We start from the raw sequence: 22,690 nt of genomic DNA, 5'->3' as shown, positions 1-22,690 counted from the left end.
ACTTGACCGCCCAGTACCTTCAGAGCCAGTACAATTTCCACTCGATCGACCAACATATTCTTCCTGTTCACTCGATCGAGTGGAAAAACCACTCGATCGAGGGCTTTCATCTTAAGTTCTACTCGATCGAACACCCGATTTCAGTCGATCGAGCAACTGCTTTGTCGTGAGCCCTTTTTTCTCGACAGTACACTGTTCACCATCAGTATTAGCTTCCCTAGGGTCTGATTTTGACACTTCCGGTCCCTCATAAGAAAGACCGCTTCTCAATTCTATCAGATTTACCGTCTCATGTGGATTATTCTCATTTTGAGTCGGTAAATGACCCTGCTTTCTTGAGGATTGATTTGCAGCAAGTTGGGCAACTTGAGTCTCAAGTGCCTTAAATGACGCGTCCTTTTGTTGATTTTGTTGATCATTCAGCTGCAATTGCTTTGAAATGGACTGCAACATAGACTTTAGCTCACCCATTTCACTCACCCCACTAGAAGATGATGCACCTTGGTTAGGAGGATTGAAAGAAGGAGGCTTCTGAAAGCCTTGTTGATTCTTGTGTGGAGGAATATACGGCTGCTGCTGATGCGGAGGAGCGGTAGGATTGAGTACATTCTAACTAGTCCACCTCAAATTGGGGTGGACATTCGGCTCGTAATAACTGTTGTTCTGCCTGTAGTGTTGGAAGGCACCACATGACTCATAGGAATTGGGACAGTTATCTGAAACATGCCCCTCTCCTCCACATCTCTTATAGCTGAAGGGACCGTCTGTAACAGCATTTATATGGAAAATTCCTCCCTTCGAGGCTACTCCCAGCTCATATTTATCAAATCGGGCCGTGAGATCCTCTAAAGCAGCTACAGAAGGAGATTCGGCACTCCTCCTTTGATTTCCTCTCGAGTTCCCATATTCAGCTTTATGGATGGCCAAATCATCTATGATCTTCCACCCCTTAGTCTCTTCTAGATTCTCAAAGAAACCCGCCACTAGTCACAGATCCAAAATAGCCCTCTCGATCGTCGTATGACCCGTTATAGAACTGATTGCAATGACTCCACTTCTCGAACCCATGATGCGGAATGGTTCGCACCAACTTCTTGAAGCGGACCCGTGCCTCGTGAAAGTTCTCGTCAGGCCCTTGCTTAAAGCTCGTGATCTGAGCTCTAATTGCATTAGTCTTCGAAGCAGAAAAGTACTTCTTGTAAAACGCCAAAGCCAACGAATTCCAGTCAGTTATCCCATGAGCAGTCCGGTCCAGATCCCTATACCACTCCCTTGCGGCATCTCGGATTGAGAAAATGAACATGGTTTCTTTTATCTGATCTTGGGTCACACCGGCTGGTGGGGGTATGGAGCAATAGTAGTCAATAAAAGTCTCCATGTGCTTAGCTGCATCTTCATTTGCAGCTCCCCCGAACTGGTTTCTCTCAACCATATTAATATAAGAGGGCTTTGGCTCAAATTTTATAGCATCGCCTGGTAATTCGAATCCTTTATAAAGATTAGCAGTTGTCGGTTCAGAATGACTAGCTATACTCGCTTCCTCGGCCATAACTGGAAAATCTGGAGAAGTGACTGTTTCAGCTGATAAATTGGAAACTGGAGATGAAGGTGGATCTTCCTCGAAAAGCTCGTTCTCGTGAAAGCTTGACAGAGTACTTAGCTCTTCCTCTGTCGGTAATATCCTTTGTGATCGCCTCAACTCGCGCAGAGATTTCGCAAGCTCAGGATTATAAGGCAATAATTCACCGCCCTGTGACCTGCGCATAGGAGGAAACTACAACCAGGATATAAGAATAGTCTAAGGAACGGGTGTTCCTTAAACTGTAGAAGGATTAAAAATAAACAACTAATAAATTGAACAATTGCCCCCCCCCCCCCCCGGCAACGGCGCCAAAATTTGACACGACTATCGCAACCCTATCAAAGATAAAACCTAACGGTCTCAACTAAAATGTAGCAGAGGCAGTCGAGTATCGAATCCACAGGGAGGTAATGTAATTAACAGCTGCCTAATTCTAATCCTAGGGTAACAATTGGGGGTTCTTTGAATTTGATTCTAAACTACGAAGTTTGAAAGGAAGAGAAATAAAGTAAAGAGCAGTAAAGGCAATGAAATATGATTAAACTATCAAGAAGAGAGGGACATGTCGGGAATTCGGTTCACTACGGTAGTCCAATAACTCACCAAAATGATTCGATTTAACTAATGTGAGACGGATGTGGAAAGGTCCTTTCGGTCCACTTTATATCCTAACATACTACTAACTTAACTTTCGTCCTCATTAGGGTAGTCTACTGTTTATAGCAGGCCTATTTAGTCCAATCTTTCGATCAAGGATTAATTTTAGCCAGATTAAAAGGGTGACATAAAAGCGTGCACTCAACTAGGTCGGATAATTACAGTTAAATTGCTATAGTGACAGGGTCTCATAATCAATTCGTCTAATTCATTTACTACATCGTCATATTTCTACCGCAGATTCCCTAATCCCAACATGAAGGGAGTTTAGCTACTCATATCAGTGATTAAACTAACAGCAATTAAATTCCCAGCAGAAAGCATTATAAATAAACAACAAATTGCAATAATGAAAATTAGGGCAAAGGAAATAATGACACAACGAGAAATTAAAGCAACCAAAAAGATTAAGTATTATTAAGAAAGAGAAGGGAATTACAATCCAAGCGAATCCGGCGTAAAGAACACAAAATCCGAGTAAAAGCAATCCCGAAACAAAGTAACAGTGAAGAGGAAAAGCAACGTTCTCAAGTTTACAGTAGAGTGTTTGATAAAATGAAAGATAATCCTAATTAACCTAGTAATGTGTGCTTAAATAGCAAACAAAATAAGTTTTAGGGAAAAAAAACATCACGCGGGCTAATTAAACCCCAAACCCATCAAAACCACTCGATCGAGTGGATTAAAACCACTCGATCGACCAACTCTCAACCAAAACAGCTCGAACGACCAAATAGTTACTCGATCGAGGACTTGGTCTTCTGCAGCATAAGGATCGAGTAATGAAACAGCTCGATCGACCAACTGGGGGTGTAGAAACCACTCGATCGAGTGGAAAACAACTCGATCGAGTGACTAGACTTCAGTTCATCTCAAGTCCACGCCTAAATGCCTCGTATTGCGTGCCACGACGCTTCCAAACACAGTATCTCACTCAGGAAAATCCCGTCTCCTCTAAATGCATGGAAAAATGGCGAAAAAAAGTACGGATCCACTACTTTCGCGATCATTCCTACAAAAAGGACAAAATGCACCAAAGTAGCCAATTCGGAGCAAAATACCACAAAAACAGTATAAATATGCATAGAAATACGTGCTGAAATAGGCTAAAAAGACTATATATTAGGCACGTATCAGAAAGTTAAGACACCCGGCAGATGGTATTCAATGGAAATTGTTCGACGCTAAGTATCCTGAGTTTGGCAATGAACCTAGAAACTTACGTCTAGCACTGTCCACTGATGGAATGAACCCACACGGAAACATGAGTAGCCAACATAGTACTTGGCCAGTCGTGTTGGCTATTTATACCTTACCTCCATATGAGTGCATGAAAAGAAAGTATTTGATGTTGTCGTTGTTAATTTCCGGCCCTAAACAACCTGGAAATGATATAGATGTCTTTTTGGAACCTCTTCTTGATGATTTGCGAATGTTGTGGGATAGAAGTATTTGATGCATATAAGAAAGAAACTTTCAATTTGAGAGCGATGTTATTTTGTACAGTATCTGACTATCCGGCTTATGGCGACCTTTCTGGGCACACAGTTCATGGGAACGAGGCTTGTCCATTGTGTGGGGAGGATATCGAGTCTGAATACTTGAAGTCTTCTCGTAACTATGTGTATATGGGAAATAGGAGGTTCTTGTATCATGACCATTGTTATCGCAAGATGTAGAAAGCATTCAATGGAAGACAAGAACTTCGTCAACCTCCTAGAATTTTGAGTGGGCATGAAGTTTATCAGAAAGTAAAGCATATTGAGATAGATTATGGGAAAAAGAGCGGCTCTAAATTGTCTACTCGTGGGTATAAGAAAAGATCCATATTTTTTTGATAAACTTCCATATTGGCCTGACCTTGAGGTCAGGCATTGCCTCGATTTCATGCACATTGAGAAAAATGTCTGTGATAATATTATCAATACCCTTATGAATGTTCCCAGTAAAACAAAGGATAACGCCACATCTAGGGAAGATATGAAAATGATGGGTATTAGGCTAGAGTTGGCACCACATAAGAGAGGTTATACCCTTTCACGGAATGAGAAAAAAGAGTTATGTGCATGCTTGAATGGAATTAAAGTTCCACATGGTTATTCGTCGAACATCAAAAGCCTAGTGACGATCACCCAAACAAGACCGAGAAGTGGATTTCAAACAAGCATACGAAGACGTTTGCAGAGTGGTTTAGGAATATTGTCTTAGAGTGTATGAATCAAACTGGTGATGACATCTCTCCTAGGTTACTATGTCTTGTTTTAGGTCTAAATTCCAGGGTCACCTTTTACAGCAGTTTTGCCACTAATGGATATACTTTTTACACCCGCGAGCAAGATTAGTTGTGCACAATGTAAAATAGTGCTGTCAGTTCTGAATTTGAGGCAATGCACTTTGCTACTTCAAAAGATAAAAAGCCTATTTGGGGAAATTGCCTTGATTATGTTGTTATTCAAGAAATATTGGTACTAGATTACATTGATTTCACAATGCCTTTGTTTCGATGTAACTGGGTTGATAACAACATCCATTGTGTCCGAAAGGATAAGATGGGATTTACGTTGGTCAATCTGGGTAAGGTTGGCAATAATAAGGATGATCCTTTGATAATGGCATCCCAAGCTAAACAAGTGTTCTATGTCACCGATCCTATGAATAAGAAGTGGTATGTTATACTGTCTATAAGGAGTAGAAGGAGTAGTCCATCCGATATTGGTGATGATGATCAGGATGTCGGTTTTGAGGGAATGGATCACTCTACCACTGTATCTTATTTCGACGATGTTGACACTGATCATGAGGACAATGAAAGCATCTATATGCGTGATGACCATGGCGAAGGTATTTGGGTTAACGAAGAAACTATGACATCCAAGAAACGTCCCCGATCCTGAGATGGTCTATAATGTAAGTTATTAGGTTTTATTTTTATTTTTATTTTGTATATATATATATATATATATATATATATATATATCTTCCTTTTAGTTTTTTTTTAAATAACTATCTCCACTGAACAGATTAGTAGAAGGAACTGCATACTTAATACAAACGTACTGGAAATCTTACCAGAGCACAGGGTTACACATTATCTTTATTTAAGTTGCCTTTTCATACACGACACTACTTATGATAGGCGGATACAGACACACATAGTTTGACACTCATTAAATAACACACGATGTTGCTTGGAAGTTTCAGCCACAGACACGGGCACATTTTGTAGGGGTTTTAGGGGTACATTGCTTGTAAAACAGCAACAACCCGGTTGTAGGCATCGACTGTAATACTCCGTATTTATAAGTCTTGGGGTACTCTATCGAGTAGGCCTTACTCTGTCGAGTAAGGGTAAGTTGCGAAATAAAATAGTTTCGGACCTGTTGGGTACTCGATCGAGTAGCTGGGGCACTCGATCGAGTAAGGGGGTACTCGATCGAGTACCTTGGGTACTCGATCGAGTGTCCGGTTTTACGGGGAGTTTTCTCGGGTTATGTTAATTATGCGATTAAGGTATTTAAGCTTCATCGTCATTATTCTAAATCACTTTTACAAAACCTAAATTCCTGTTTAAGAGAGAAAGCAAACAAGTTCATCTTCTTAATCGCATTCTTAGCAATTCCCGGAGTTCAGACGGTCAATTCTTGTCGTTGTTCGTACCGTTGAGTTCCTTGCGTCGAGGGTAAGATCTATGTACCCTTTTTATTGTATTTCCTTTGATTTGGTAAAACCCTAATTTAGAGATTGGGGGTTTTATGTGTAGTATGTGATGTGGTAGCCTCTATGTGTTGTATGATAGGAGGAGGGTTCATAGAAGAGGCCTTTTGACTCAGCAGTAGAGACCGTCTGATTGTGTGCTTACCAGGTAGGATTTCCTACTTAGTATTAGTCCCATAATGGGATGGTTGTTGATGTGTTGAGATTGATTGTTTGTTATAGTAATTCTATTGTGACGGCTGTGATTGTGATTGTACATTGTTGATAGATTCAGACGGTTGTTGATATTGTGATTGTGACTGGTTGCCTATGGTTCTCGAGATGCGTTCTCGGCTGAGTGGAGTCACTTGCGGGAGTGGCTTCACGCCCTAGTTTCGCCTTCTGGGGAACCCGCCACAGAAGGGATGTGCACATTAATGGACAGGGTTATCGCTCACTATGTGGAGCGGGGATTTGGTGGGTACGGCTGCGGTCCCCCATCGGGGTGGTCCCAAAGTGGACGATCGATGATTGAGATTGTTGGGATTGGTGTGATTGTATGTGTGACGGTGTGAGTGTCTGCTTTTATCGGATTGTTGATATGTATATAAATTGTGTGATTAGTACTTGACCCCGTTTAAATGTTTTAAAAACGTGGTGATCCATTCGGGGTGGTGAGCGATTTGTTGACAGTATATCTTGGATACGCGTGGGATCTAGTCGGGGATGGAGTCATCACATATCGAGTCTTTAGTCTTCCGCTTTGTTTGTTAAGGCGCCCCATTCGGTTGGTTTATAGTTTGAGAACAGTTGTATTTTGCTTACAGTTGGTTTTGTTATGTAACCACTTAAACTTATTTAATAAAGTATGTTTCTTCATTGTCTTATGATTATCATGCCTCGGGTAACCGAGATGGTAGTATCCTTATACCTGAGTGGTCCTGGTAAGGCACTTGGAGTATGTGGGTGTTATAAATGGTATCAGAGCGACGATCCTGAAACCTGTAACCAATAAATCCAATGAATATAGGGAGTCAATTAAAATGAACCCGGGGTAAAGGTTGTAGGAGCTAATGCAAAGACTTGGGAGACGTCCTAAAGTCGCGAACTTGCCCTACAATTTTGAACCGGTCACCTTGGGATATGAGTCGGGATCGCTATGTGTTTACCTTGTGTATTGTGTATCTATATAGTAATGTGTGGTATGAACCAGTGAATGTATGATTGTGGAGAATGGGGAATGTGGATAAAGATGGCGACGATGTGATTTTGTATATGGTTTTTTGAAAGCATGTTGCATGATAGTTGGTTTACATGTTGGTTGGAATCGTTGGAAAAGTATATGAGAATGATGAATGATATGGTAGAAAAAGAAAGTAGTTCGTATATGAGGATGTGTGATGAATAATGATGTTGCAGGACGAATGATTTATAATGAGGCAATCCTACTAACATGTGGTTAGGGGGTGTGATAAGATTTGTTTTCGTAGTTTTGTTTGCGTAAAGCTATGTATTAGGTTCGTATAATTGTCTACTATCGTATCATATGCACTTGTTAGATGAAGTATGTGATTGAACTAGATGAATTGATTGGAAAAGATGAAGTGACAATTTCGTAAGGATATGAATTTCTTGATTATGGAAGTGTTTATGTGATGAAGTGGATTTGTAATGTTGTTGTATTACCAACATGAAAATAGGATTTGTAGTGTATGAGTGTGGTTTGTGTTATGAAAAGTTATGAAAATTTAAAACATGCGGGTAATACATGATTGAAAGTTGAATGTTATATGAGCATGATAGATGGTAATGTTTGGCTTTTGGTAAGAAGTAAGATGAAGAATAGAGGTTCAATGATATGTGTTTTGTATAACGAATTGGATGAAAAGCATGATGGTTGTTTATAACGTGGCACTTGATAACACGAAGTAGATTATTTTGTTGATTGTATGAGGAGTCGCGCAGATTTGAATGCGTAGTTGTAATCATAATGTTGAAATAATAATGAATGCATAGTACGTTGGGGTATGTGAGATAACATGTGGGTAGTATTCACGAGTCTGCATGACTCGATCGAGTGGGTTTGATTTGATCGAGTGGGTATTTGTCGTTATTTTGACCAGAATCGTGTTTTTGGGCACTCGATCGAGTACCTAGGGCACTCGATCGAGTATGGGGTTACTCGATCGAGTAGCCAGGCTACTCGGTCGAGTAGGTCAGAGATCAGAACGTCTGTTTGGGTTCTGGAGTCGGGGCACTCGATCGAGCATGTTGGGCACTCGATCGAGTAGCCTCAACTCGATCGAGTAGGTTCTAGTACTCGATCGAGTGGGGTCTGTGCAGGTCATATGCGTGTTTCGGGTCATATGTTTATCTTTTGACATTCGTTGGATAATAGGTTTAATTCAAAGGTGTTGTATTACTTCTTTATGCATTGTTTTACATGTGTGTTGGTCCTGAAGCGTAAGTTACCCAATCTTATGATGTAAAGAGTGGCACTTATGATGAGTATGAGTTCGGTGGGGAGGACATGAGTTATATGTGATTATGATAGACGGTGGAAAAAGAAAAGGAAGATTGGTATAGTTTATTGAGGCATGGCGCACGTTTTGCGAGACGGGATGAGTGATATGATTGTGTGTTGAGTAATGTAAAAGTAAGTGAATATGGGCAAGGGATGATGTGAGTATAATGAACGTGAGAATAAAGAGATTAAAAGTAAGGATGTGGATAGTGGCAGCTTGAGATGTGTAAAGAATTATGGAGGGAAATGGTTAGGAGTCGTGTGAGTTATGGATATATGTAGTGAATGTTCATTTAAGGGGGTTAAGAAGAGTAATATATAGTGAACTTTGTGGAGACATGTCGCGAGGTGTATTTGTAGACAGTGAGTGAGTTTGGGAGGTTTGGTTTATTAAAAGATGAAACTACTGTGTGATTTCCTTGGGTAATTAACGGTATTAAATGAATTCTGATTTCTAGAGATGTAAAAAGGGAGATGCAATTGTTTGAACATTAAACGTTGATTCTATGGATAGATTAGTGGCAAGTGTGAGTGATAGCATAATAGGAGAATATCCATGGTACGAAAGAGTGAGAGGATGTCGGTATAAAATAATGGAATTTGAGTTTTGGAGCAACGAAGGGGTAACTGGAATTCTAAAGAGTTAGCTAGAAGGAATAAGGAGTTGAACTATTAATTGGTATTATTGAGTGTAAAGAGAAAAGAAGGATAAAAGTAAGCTGAGGAAAATGTTCACCGGAGTTATGTGATATAAAGGTAAGGAATCATCGAAATGTGTGATAGTATCACGAGGATGTTAGCTAAAGGTTATATAGGAGTTTCAGGACGACATGATTGATAATGAGTTTTGAGGAATTAAGGGAGTAAGAAGTTGGTGGAGTATTGGCACGATACGAGATATTTGGTGGAGGGTTGGATGACAATACAAATAAGATAGTATTGGGAATAATGTTGAGGTAATTTTGTGGATGGGTTTGATGTTCGTTATTTGGAATGTTAACCAAAAATAGGAGAAAAACCATGTTATTTTGATATGAGTGTAAGAAGTTTGATATACGAGCAGTGGTGGCATGGTGGTGTTATCACTAATGGTTAAGAGTGATGGTATATTAGAAAGGTAACAATTCTAACGAGGTTGATTTGGTAGGGACCTGATCGTTGTGTATGATGGTGAGAGGGTATAAGATGTGGTTAGATGAGGCGGATGCTAATAGTTGAATAGTAAAGGTATGGTTATATTTGGCAGGAAGTGATGGTTGTGCGAATGGGGGAATATGTTATGAGGGGCATATGAGTTAAACTCGGTGACGTGTAACCTTTATCGAGTGGTAACTTACGTGGTCAGGATTGACTAGTTGGTTGTGATTACGGGTCTATGATATGTGTAAATGTTTGTGTGAGGTTCTGACCTCACAAGAAGTGGCATGGTGTGATAATTATAAAGTTGTTTTATGAATGTTCTGTAATATATATATGTTGGGACACGGTAATTTAATTAAATGATATCCAAAAAGGTAATAATTTGATTAATTTGACATGGCTAGTTATAATTTTATGTGTATTAATAACACATGTGTATTCTGTGAAATGGTAGAGATGATGTTCATGAGATGCTTATCTGTTTATCCATATAATATGTTGCGTGGTGATTTAATAAAGTGGATTTGAGTAAGTTTTTCTTGTCGAGAAGTTATCTTTGAGTCGGTGTTTATGGGAATTGTATGCAGTTGTGATGTCTATCGGTGTGGTTGTGGTGCCTCGGGTGGTGATCCGGGCACGGTACATAGTGCTGTGATGCGGGTATTTTCGCACTACGGTGTGGCTGTTGGTGGCGGTGTTGTGATGCCGTCACCGGTTATGGTGGAGTAGGCAGGATGATTATGATTCGAGTTTCGAAAGTATATACCAGTTATACATAGATTGTTGTTTTGTTTAATGTTGCTCCCTGCGAGTTTCAGTTTATGCAGATAGACAGTTGTCTTGTTTATTGATGTTTTCTTTACCAGTTTTAGTTTGGGAATGAGGGTAGAGTGTGATATAAAATAGAGTTGTATATGTTTTCGTTGTTGTCATGGTATAGTGACATTCTGTTGATGGGACACAGTTGTCAGAAGTTGTTACAGTACTTTTGATCTTGTTTTAAGATGAGGCTTTAGACATAGTCATGGTAAGTGATTGGTGGAACATGTGTTGTATTGATCTGGACGCTGCATGTGGTTCATAATCAGATTTTGAGACTGTGAGTGTAGGGTGTTGGGAATTAGTGTCATAATAAAGTGTTGTATGAGTTTTGCGGTAATAAAGAAAAGAACTTGAGGATCTGGTATAAGTGTACGTAACGAGTATAGATCGTGAGTTATGCTTTTGGGAGATAGGTGCCTTACATAGAGAGGTATGTTGTTTTGCAGTAAGAATGGAGAGTTGGTATGGTGATTTTGTTACGAGTTTTATGGTATAGGTTAGGTGGTGTGCCGTATGAGTTGAGGTATGAAAGATGTTTAAGTAAGAGAGCCTTGGATATGTGCAGGGCGAGTGTTTAGGTTATAGGTGATTATCTTTGACATGCGGTGGTGATGAGGATAATGAAAAGATATAACTAAGGATATAGTACTAGTAACTTACGAGGACGTAACATTTATCTTAAGAGGAGTAGGATGCGATAAAAGAGATTTTGATGGTTGTACATATGGTAGTATATTTGGAAGTAGAGTGTTGGTGTAGCATAAGGTATGGATTTGTATATGTTGTGGTTGATAGTGTTAAAGGTCATGACCGTACTTGTAGTAGTTCGATGTTTAGGAGTGTGAGAATATTTCACCAGTATTGACAGTTGGATGATGATTTTATGAGTGTAAGTAAACTTCGAGGACGAAGTTCCTTTTAAGGGTGGTAGAATGTAACATTCCGTTTGATGTCTATGAGTGTCTCGATTTTGGATTTGATAGTGGATGATATTGTGGAGCTAGCAGCGTTAGAGGATGGTAGTTGGTTATGTATGGAGTTGGTGTCATGAGAGATATATATGTGGTGGATACGATATCGTGAGTCATGTTAAGGAAGTAAACATAGTTGGTGGAGTGGGTGTTAAGAGTTCATGTTCTATGTTCGGTCGAGTTCTTGAGTCCTTAGCTAAGTTGTTGTGTCTTGGTCGAGTCAGTATGGTTGTTTTTATGTATGGGTTGAACTTCGGGGACGAAGTTCCTTTTAAGGAGGGAAGACTGTAATACTCCGTATTTATAAGTCTTGAGGTACTCTATCGAGTAGGCCTTACTCACGAGTAAGGGTAAGTTGTGAAATAAAATAGTTTCGGACTGTTGGGTACTCGATCGAGTAGTCAGGGGCACTCGATCGAGTAAGGGGGTACTCGATCGAGTACCTTGGGTACTCGATCGAGTGTCCGGTTTTACGGGGAGTTTTCTCGGGTTTTGTTAATTATGCGATTAAGGTATTTAAGCTTCATCGTCATTATTCTAAATCACTTTTACAAAACCTAAATTCCTGTTTAAGAGAGAAAGCAAACAAGTTCATCTTCTTAATTGCATTCTTAGCAATTCCGAGTTCGACGGTCAATTCTTGTCGTTGTTCGTACCGTTGAAGTTCCTTGCGTCGAAGGTAAGATCTATGTACCCTTTTTATTGTATTTCCTTTGATTTGGTTAAACCCTAATTTAGAGATTGGGGGTTTTATGTGTAGTATGTGATGTGCTAGCCTCTATGTGTTGTATGATAGGAGAAGGGTTCATAGAAGAGGCCTTTTGACTCAGCTGTAGAGACCGTCTGATTGTGTGCTTACCAGGTAGGATTTCCTACTCAGTATTAGTCCCATAATGGGATGGTTGTTGATGTGTTGAGATTGATTGTTTGTTATAGTAATTGTATTGTGACTACTGTGATTGTGATTGTACACTGTTGATAGATTCGGACGGTTGTTGATATTGTGATTGTGATTGGTTGCCTATGGTTCTCGAGATGCGTTCTCGGCTGAGTGGAGTCACTTGCGGGAGTGGCTTCACGCCCTAGTTTCGCATATTCATGTGGAACCCGCCACCGAAGGGATGTGCACATTAATGGACAGGGTTATCGCTCACTATGTGGAGCGGGGATTTGGTGGGTACGGCTGCGGTCCCCCACTGGCAGGGCTGGTCCAGTGGACAGTCAGTGATTGAGAATGTTGGGATTGGTGTGATTGTATGTGTGACGGTGTGAGCTGTCTATTTATCGGATTGTTGATATGTATATAAATTGTGTGATTAGTACTGACCCCGTTTAAATGTTTTAAAAACTGTGGTGATCCATTCGGGGGTGGTGAGCAGTTGCTTGACAGGTATATCTTGGATACGCGTGGGATCTAGCTGGGGATGGAGTCATCACATATCAGAGTCTTTAGTCTTCCGCTGTGTTTGTTAAGGCAGTTCCACTCAGTTGGTTTATAGTTTGAGAACAGTTGTATTTTGCTTACAGTTGGTTTTGTTATGTAACCACTTAAACTTATTTAATAAAGTATGTTTCTTCATTGTCTTATGATTATCATGCCTCGGGTAACCGAGATGGTAGTATCCTTATACCTGAGTGGTCCTGGTAAGGCACTTGGAGTATGGGGGTGTTACAAAGGGTGTTACATCGACGCTTTCTGACCTGGCCCACTGCTGCCCATCAATGATGGTCACATACGGCACTTGGACATAGTCCATGGCATTCTTCAGAAGCTCAGCATCCGAGTCTGTGGCTACCCAGAGGAATGGTTCGAGTGTTGATCTATTCGGAGCATTCCAGTCGTTCCTGGCATGGCCTCCGAGTTGAAACATCATGTCAAGCTTAAATGCTGATTCTGCATGTGCAGGTGATGTTCCAAACTGAATGAGTAGACTCCGTTTGAATCCCCACTGCCCCCATTGTGGCTTAACTTTGTTGACCGAGTATCCCAGCTCAATAAGCTTATTCCTCAAAGGATTAAAGCTTTTGGCAGCAAATTTTCCATTGTCTATATATATGTGGCCTGGGGCATTTATCAGGACACAATGATATGGACGACCAACATTTTGAGTCATTTTCAAACCAGTAATTGGATAGTTTAATTTATTTGTGAGTTGTGGGGAGCTAATGGGATGCCTCTTTTCGGAATTTATAGCAAGTTTGAGATGTGTTGTATGTCTTTAGCTTTTGGTGGCTTTAAAAAGCCAATAGAAGCAATGGTCATTGTTAAAGATTCCCAAATTTTCATGGCATGGTAAATCCTGTAGATATGCAGTATGCATGCATGCTAGTGTTGTTTTATTTCCTTGATCTTATTATTCGGGGTTGTTTGGTTGCCTTCCAAATTCATAGGAATTGGAAAATCATGGGAAGCAGCTAAATGAAGGTGTGTTTGGTTGCCCAATTCATGGGAATTAAAACTTCTTATGTAACTCCAATTCCTACATTTCCTACATAATGTAGGAAGTCACTTACCTAGCCCCCCCTAGGTAAGTGGGAGTTCCCACATGAATTCAAGTTCCCACATCCAACCAAACAAGATTTCTACAATTCACATGATTTTCAACTTCACATGAATTTGATCTTCCTGGGAATTCTATCTTCCCATGGTGAACCAAACGACTCCTTAGATGTGGATGCTGCTGTTGAAATTGCTGAATAATGTTGCAGTATATAGTGCTTCTGCTGTTACAGTATGTATTGTTACAGGTATGGACTGTAATGGAATTACAGTAATTATTTTTAAAAAAAGGGTTCATCAATAACAACGGTTATATTGAAATTACCCGTTGTTAATACTTTCAACAACGGTTATATAAAAAACACCCGTTGTTATTACTATCAACAACGGTTATAGCTACATTACCCGTTGTTATTATTTTCAACAACGGGTGTAATACCTCTACCCGTTGTCATTGATTTTTTAGACATATTTCATTTTGGCGCAAATTGGGTGAAAATATATTACAACGGGTATATTTTAACCGTTGTAATAAAGTTATGACAACGGTTGACTTTTATTGACCCGTTGTTATTAACATATAACAACGGTTTTGTTTTGAGGACCTGTTGTCAATAGTTTGTCTTAATAAAAAACTAATTTACAAACACATACAGCATACCACACAAACACACACAACATCAGCTCAACCGTTGGTATCCTGAGTTTATTATTCTCTCTCTCTCGCTTTCTACATTCTCGTTGCCGGCCGTCGCCCATTTTTCGATGCCCAGATTCCGTTGCCTTACCGTATCATCCTGCTCGTTCTCTTTATCATCATCATCATCATCATCATTAGGTATGTTCACTTTAATTAACTATTTCGTCATTAGGGTTTTAAGACGATCATCTTTTTTGTTTTTCATGCATCTGTTTGTTTTTCGTCTTCTTTGTTGTCTTTTTCATCCCGCATCATTTACTTCATTCCTCTTATTAGGGTTTAGGAATTTAGAAGCTCAAACTGTTGTTTTAAATTTTCATTTCTCTTTAGGGTTTTAGATAATACTCTGCATGACGTTTTAAGTTGTTCATTTACTATTTCATTCATATCTGGGTTTTAGGATTATCATGGGTGAAAAACGGAAAATAAGTCAAAAGAAGAATAAGCCGGGGGATGATAATAAGCCTGGTGAGAGGGGTGCTACGAAGTGTCGTGCAGTCCTTGCAGCTATAGCCGCTAAAGAGCCGCTTAAAATAAAATGGAAATCGAAGGGTTTCCCTACTGGTCCAAATGCGGGTTTTTTATCCACTTGGATTGGATGTCGCACAAGACAGTTTGTGCCTATCCATTTAGATGAAATTAGGAATTTGAATCCAAAATTGGCGGAGTTATACTTGGCTCGTATAAAGAAAGTCTTTGGTATTGCCGATGAATGCCATGATATGTATTTAATGCAGAAGCCATGGATTATCTTAAGGCAGTGGAAGTGTGACGTTGCTAGGGATTGGTTGAATGTGGACAAGGCAACGGGGGAGATGCGTAAGAGCCCACCGGAAAAAAAGTGTCCCACCATCAGTCAGGAACAATGGGATCTTTTCAAAGCGATGAGAACTAGTGAGAAGTTTCAGGTTAAATATACTCGCCTTTTAACGATTTACCTATCATTTTTTTAATTAATGAGTTCTTTATATAATCTTTTTATTATCTCATCTACTTGCGCTTTTATATAATTTGAAGGCCGTTAGAAGAAGAAATCGTGCTAACATTTCATGCAAGAAGGGGAAATGGTATGGTTCTCGAGGCGGTTACAGATTGATAGAAGACAACCTCGTTAGTAGCATGCATTCCCCTGTGAGATTTAATTTTTTTAATCACACTTGGACTTGATACACATTTACATGTATAACTGTTACCATGTTAATATGTAGGTGGCAAAGGGAGTGACCGACTTGGATCGGCATGTAACATATAAAGAAGGGCACACGCCTAAAGGATCCCGGTCGCATGACAAATATGATGAGAAAGTGTTGGCCAACATAGTAAGCATTATTTTATTAAGATGAGTTCATTACTAACTTTATTATTTTAGTCACAAATAAAATTTGAAGTTTATTTAATATATTATAGGACAAGGTATTGAAGGTGGTAGAAGAAGGGAAATTCACTCCCACTGGTCGTGATGACGTTCTTGCTAGAGCGATCGGCCGACCCGAACATCCAGGTCGATTGAGGGGCGTCTTGTTATAGGTTGGAGTAACGAAATATTGTGGGACAACTGCCCCGAAAAAGAAGAAAAGGAAGACTAAGGCTGAGAAGGCTGACATGGTACCATTTATTCTATTATTTTCATTTAAGTTCAATTCACATGTTATTGTTGGGATACAAATCGTTGAAACATTACATTCTTGGCACGCAGGTTCAGTTATTGGCATCCGTACTACTAAAGATGAATGCTGGAGGCAAGCCTTCCGAAGAATAATTGAATATGATGGAGGATGTCATTAAAGGAGGTAAGGTAAAACAGATTGGTCAAGAGGCCGAGAACACTACTTCCTTGGCAATAGATGAGAAGGAAGTATCGGTCAACGAGATTCAGAAAGATCAGGTACCTAATGCTTCTGAAGTTGTAACAACTAAAGCCGATCAGGTACCTAATACTTCCTTATTTTTCTTTCTTTTTTTTTGGGTAAGATCAGGGGGTGTGTTCCCTGCCAGCTCTAATGCTATAACTTCTCTCATCGTGCCATTGGTTAATTTTATTAGGTAAATAATGAGTCTGAAAAAGAGATGCAACTTGAGAAGACGGTTGATGGAAAAAAGCTGTATACATCCCCTTCAAGTCAGTTCACAGTTTTCGGCAAGGTATGCATGAAGTCTTTAATTAGTTAATTTTATATGAATTCTATTAAATTTTGGGATATAATATATAATGTATGTGTATTCTTCAGGCCGTAAACAAGAGGGTAGTTATTCTTGCTGACCCTAAATTCGAGAAACCAATTGTGCGTGTTGGTCGGGCTCTCGTAGAAGTGCCCACCAAATCAGCGGAAACTTTATTGGTTATTCATGGCGAAAAACTTTTGCCGAAAAATAGAATAGTGGAGATAACTGAAGTCTTTCCAGGCCATGAAAAATTTCAACTGCTCGTCCCAGTTTGTGACGACATTACCATTCTGGCAGATGCGGTTGGGTTTCATCCAATGGCCTGAATCTCAGATCTTCCTGGCTCGTTTGTCTCCGCCTCAGCCAAAAGCAGTTGGGGTTACAAAAAAATACCTTTATATGTTAAATTTTTAATTGTTGAATGTTTTTATATGTTAAATTTATATGTTACTTTTTTTTTTGTCAGGAAGAAAAAACAGGCTAAGGCGGATAAGCCTAAGTCCCCAGACATGCCAACTACCTCGTCGAGACAACAACTTGATGAGGTATTTAATTAAGTTCTCCATTTTCTTAAAAACCTCCCTTTATTTATATTTTTTCTGTATTTCTAAAAAGCATGGAAATTTTTTGTATGGAACAAAAAAGTTGGCTAAGGCGGATAAGCCTAAGTCCCCAGACATGCCAACTACCTCGTCGAAACAACAACTTGATGAGGTATTTAATTAACTTCTCAATTTTTTTAAAAACCTCCCTTTATTTATATTTTTCCTGTATTTCTAAAAAGCATGGAAATTTTGTGTAGGGGACAAAAAAGACGGATAAGCCTAAGTCCCCAGTCATACCTGCTACTAATGCCTCATCATTGAAAGAGCAGGTTGATGAGGTATTTAGTTAAGTACTCTTTTATTTTTATTACTCCAACTAGCTAGCTAGGATATGTTACCTTTGGATTTTTTATTATTTTAATTATCTACATGTGTAGGCTGGTGGTAGTAGCACAAAATCAGAGAAGCATTATTTCCCCGAACTGAAAGATGTTAGGAGTTTAAACTCCACAAAATATTCTGGGAAGGATTACATGCTAAAAGTAAGAACGGTGACGATGAGGAAACTGCATTCGGAGGCTAGCAATCGCATAGCAAACGAGCAATTGATAATTATTCCGCTCGAGGAGCATATTGTAGGGGTTGAGCGCAAAGCAATTATGTCATGGGAGATGCTAGCCATTTGGGCTGGCCTAGACGAGATTGTTGTCCAACACCTATTTGTTTGGATGAAGTAAGTTTCTTAATAAATCATTTCATATTCTAATATTCTGACTACTAGATAGTGTTTTAAATACCGGAATTAATACCGTAATAATGTAGGATATTGAAATTGAGAGTGATCCCCGAGAACAAGATTCCATGTGATCAATACGGATTCCTGTGCCCCTATGTTTTATCTATGCATATCACGATTTTTCCGTTCCAAGATCGGGTAGATTATATTGCTCAGCAATTGGCGACAACCAAGAAGTTGGTTTTTGCCCCTTATAATGAAAACGGGCAACAATCAAATTAATGTTACGTTTCCCCTACAATTGCATTTTCATAACTAATATATGTACTTGTTAATAATGATGATGTCTCTTGATGTAGGACTCATTGGGTGCTAGCAGCCATCATGCCGACGAAGAAGAAAGTTTTTTGGTTGGACTCTTTGCATAAACAACCAAGCGAGACTTTTAAAGGCTTGATTATTAAGTAAGTTTATAATACTGATTTATTTATAATAACATTAAGCTTCAATTTTTATTTATAGCAAAAAGCTCATTTTTAACCTAAAAATATGAGTTTCTACCTCTTTTTTTTTAAAAAAAAAAAGGCCTTTGAGAAGAAAAGAGCTCACAAGCAGGATCAACCCACGAAAGATTCTGATGATGGCCCTACTTTTATTACAATAATAGGGATACGTGCTCATATACAATACCTTAAGTGCAAAAATCTGTGTTTAATACTAATACAATACCTTAAGTGCAAGATTCTGATGTTGGCCTTCTCTCGTCTCTTTGTTTTTATGTAATAATAGGACCATCACCAGCCGGATATCATACATTGTGGATACTACGTTTGTCGGTTCATGTTGGAGATTATTATGCGAAGATATATCCTTATTCCAGAAAATGTTAGTAATTTAATAATGTGTTTATTACTTTTTTTAAATTAGAGCTGATGTTATCTTGCTTGCTGCTATACCATGATGTTGCTATGCTGAATGATGTATGTTGTTACAATAATGTCTTGTCTTTGTTTTTTCCGCAGATGTAATCAATCGTAGCATACAAGAACTTCAACAACACAAATGGCAACATATAGACGAGGTAAGGGACATGTTGGGCAAATACGTCTTAGAACATAGCAATGCTGAAGGCTAAATGCATGATACTCAGAGCTTAGATCAGCTTAGTAAATTTTTTGTTGAAGTTAGGGAATGATCTTAGTTCATGTAAAGTTAACTTCTTGTAAGTATATATGATGCTGATGTTGTGGTTGAATTGAATCTATTCAGTTCTGATGAACCCAGCTGTGATTTATGCTGGTGCTAATATATGGTGCTGCTGATATATGCAGGATTTTGAATGGCATGAAACAAATTTAATTTTTAAAAAAATTAGGAGTTCGTAATAAAAACGGTTACTAAAACAAAAAACCGATGTAAATACCTTTCACAAATACCTGTTATAATATTCAACAACAGGTTTTAAAATAAGAACCGTTGTAAATACCTTTCACAAATACCCTCGCATAATATTCAACAACAGGTTTTAAAAGAAGAACCGTTGTTACTAACGATTTCAACAACGGTTATTTAGAGTATACTCTTTGTTAAATGTCTTTACAATTTTGGTGGGAAAGATACAACAACGGTTATTTATATGATAACCGTTGTTATATTATTTCCACCAAAATTTTGAAACACTTTCCACAACGACTTACTCGCAACAACAACGGCTTTTAACCGTTGTGAATACTTTCCACAACGGCTTTTAACCGTTGTGAATACTTTCCACAACGGTTTTAGTAAATAACCTAACCGTTGTAAATACCTTTTATAACGGCCGCTTTAACAACGTCCGCTTTTTGTTTTTACAACGGTTTTTACCTGTTGTTATAGCATGTATCTATAGTAGTGGGAAGGTAGTGAGTCTTACCATGATCATGACGATGATGAGGAAGAGTAAGGTTCTAATTCTAGTGAAGAAGATGATGGTGAAACCTCCGGTTCCATGGAGGTAGACGATGATGATGTCGCGATGAGCGACAATTGATGGTTGACAAAGCTTGAAGGAGGACATCATAATGTGGGGTTGATATCTTATACTAGTATTAACCTATTCCATTGTGAGTCTCCTATCCCTTCTTTTGCTTTGTTTTTGTCTCACGTTTCTATAACTTGTATAACATTTAACTTGTATCATTTAGAGAGTCACTTTGGACTCTTGGTAGTTTTGAGTTTGGAATCCTAGCACCACTCAAAGGACTCCCACGTCGGTCACATTGAGGTGTTTATCTTTTTGCTCCCACTACGAAGAATTCAAAATAATAATTTTCATTCATGCATTGCATTTCATGCCTTGTAACTGAACTTCCATTCTTTTTGCACTAGCAATAGTGTTTTATCCGGTTTAGGAAAGTTTACTCGTAGGGAATGCGAGTTAATCTAAATTAGCTCTCTGAACAATAGAAAGCATGCATAATATAGTTTAGCTTAGTTTGCATCACTTGTATATATTTATCACATGTAAATATTTAACAGGTAGTTTGCATTTAGTATAGAATCATGCATTTCATATCACTGCATTTGCACAATTCCTTATTGTTTTGGCTATTGGGGACAATGTCCATTCTAAGTGTGGGGATGTAGAATTCTAACACTTTCTAACACTTATTTCAAAAATGAGAAAAATTTCAAAAATTTCAAAAATGCAAAAATATGTTCTTCCCTTTTATAGTGTAGAAATGTATATATTGTATATATATATATATATATATATATATATATATATATATATATATTTGTTGTTTGTTGTTCACTCTTATCACAGTGGACAAAATACGCCACATTCGAGGCATGAGGAATATGAAGACCGCCTGGTATGATCTTTCCAAACCTCCTTTTTCTTCTTATATGTTAATAATGACAATGTGGCTTTTTTTTGTATGATGCGGGACAAGCCATTGTGATTATAGGAGTTGTATTTAGCCTATATGGCATACTAGTGATAGTAGCATATGTATTAGGTTGTATATATGCTAGTTGCATCATGACATGTAGTTGCATATTAGGAAAATTTTTTGTGAAAATGTCTACTTGGTGTTAGGCCCAGATTAACCTGGCCTGACCTTACAAGGCTGACTGAAGAAGACGAAGACCGGACAATTCTAGTTGTTATTGCAATCAGGCTGCCTTATCCTGGAAGAGAAGCCTGATGGTAAGTACAGAATAGCCTGGCAGAGTATTAAAGCAGGCTAAATTAAGCTGAAGAAGAAGCAAAACGGTTATATAAAGATATATATTCGTGTCCTATCCTCAAGGAAGACTAAGTCTAATTATAAAACCATATTGCCCATGAACCTGGACGTGCAAAGGAAGAGAAAGTTAAGGATCAATCAACTAGGAACGAGCCAACCGGATTAATAGGGAATATGCCCTATTAATCCGGTAACAGCTCCGACAAAAAGGAAGGGCGTTGAAGACCAGTACAACGTTCGTTTTTATGAATATAAATATTGTAATTCTAGCATTGGCAAATTCATTGATTATTCATTAGTGTGAAACTATTCTATTACTTATCTTTTCGTCATTTTATGAGCATTCACTTACTTACACAAAATTTGTATTCAGCTTATCAAAATAATATAAACACTATTCTTTTCTCCTAGTCTTTCCTCATTATTCATCTACAACATATCAAACTTATAGAACTAGATACCCAAATTACTCTCTAATTAGGCCGGATCCATTCAGGAAAATCCTGCTAAAACAATTGGCGCCCACCGTGGGGCATCTAGTTCTTCAACCAATAAAATTCCCTTTATCATTTTTCATTTAATATTCACACACAAAAATGGTGGAACTCACCGCAGAACAACAATTAGCGGCTGCCCTGGCCAAGATCAAAGACTTGGAAACAATCCAAGAGAAGGCGACCCAGCTGGCAAATCAATAGGTCAAGGAATCGAGTCTAGCATGAGGAAAAAATTGGAAAATCAGGCTTCGGGCTCCAAGACCAGATTCGAACCAGGAACCCCATTCTCATCCATTATCAAAAACATTGACTTTTCTAATTTTGGAACCCCGTAGAAGGATACATTATCCGGTACCCCAACCATTCCCAATGATGGGATAAACAAAACTGAAGCAGCAATAATGATGGCTATGCTTCAGGAAATCCAAAAACTCCACAACAAAATAGAAAATATACCCTGAGTGCCGGACCACATCGTGGTGAAGTAGAAGTTGATGACTTTGCAGATTCACCCTTTGCGGATGAAATTGCAAAGATTGATCTCCCAAGAAATTTACTTGTTCCATCCATGAGAACTTATGATGGAACCTCGATTCACAAAATCATGTTGCCATATTCAAACGAAAAATGTTGGTCGCCTCAATACCCGTGAACTCGGCAAGTCCGCATGTGCAAGGGCTTTGGTACAACCTTGACCGGAGCAAAAGATTACATTACGTGGTTCATCAATCTCCCAAATGGAGGTATCAAGAATTTTGCAGAATTAATCAATGCCTTCAATCAACAATTCGCGAAAGCGAGAGATATGGCCAAGAGACCCAATAACTGCTTCGGGTAAAGCAACTTCTGAAGAATCTCTCAAAGAATTTACGGCCGATTTGTCAAAGAAAAGGTGGCCATTACCAGGTGTGATGAAGAAACAGGTGG

The sequence above is a fragment of the Silene latifolia genome, chromosome Y (assembly GCF_048544455.1).
Source record: "Silene latifolia isolate original U9 population chromosome Y, ASM4854445v1, whole genome shotgun sequence".
NCBI classification, from domain to species: Eukaryota; Viridiplantae; Streptophyta; class Magnoliopsida; order Caryophyllales; family Caryophyllaceae; genus Silene; species Silene latifolia.
Note: the sequence above shows the minus strand (reverse complement) of the source record.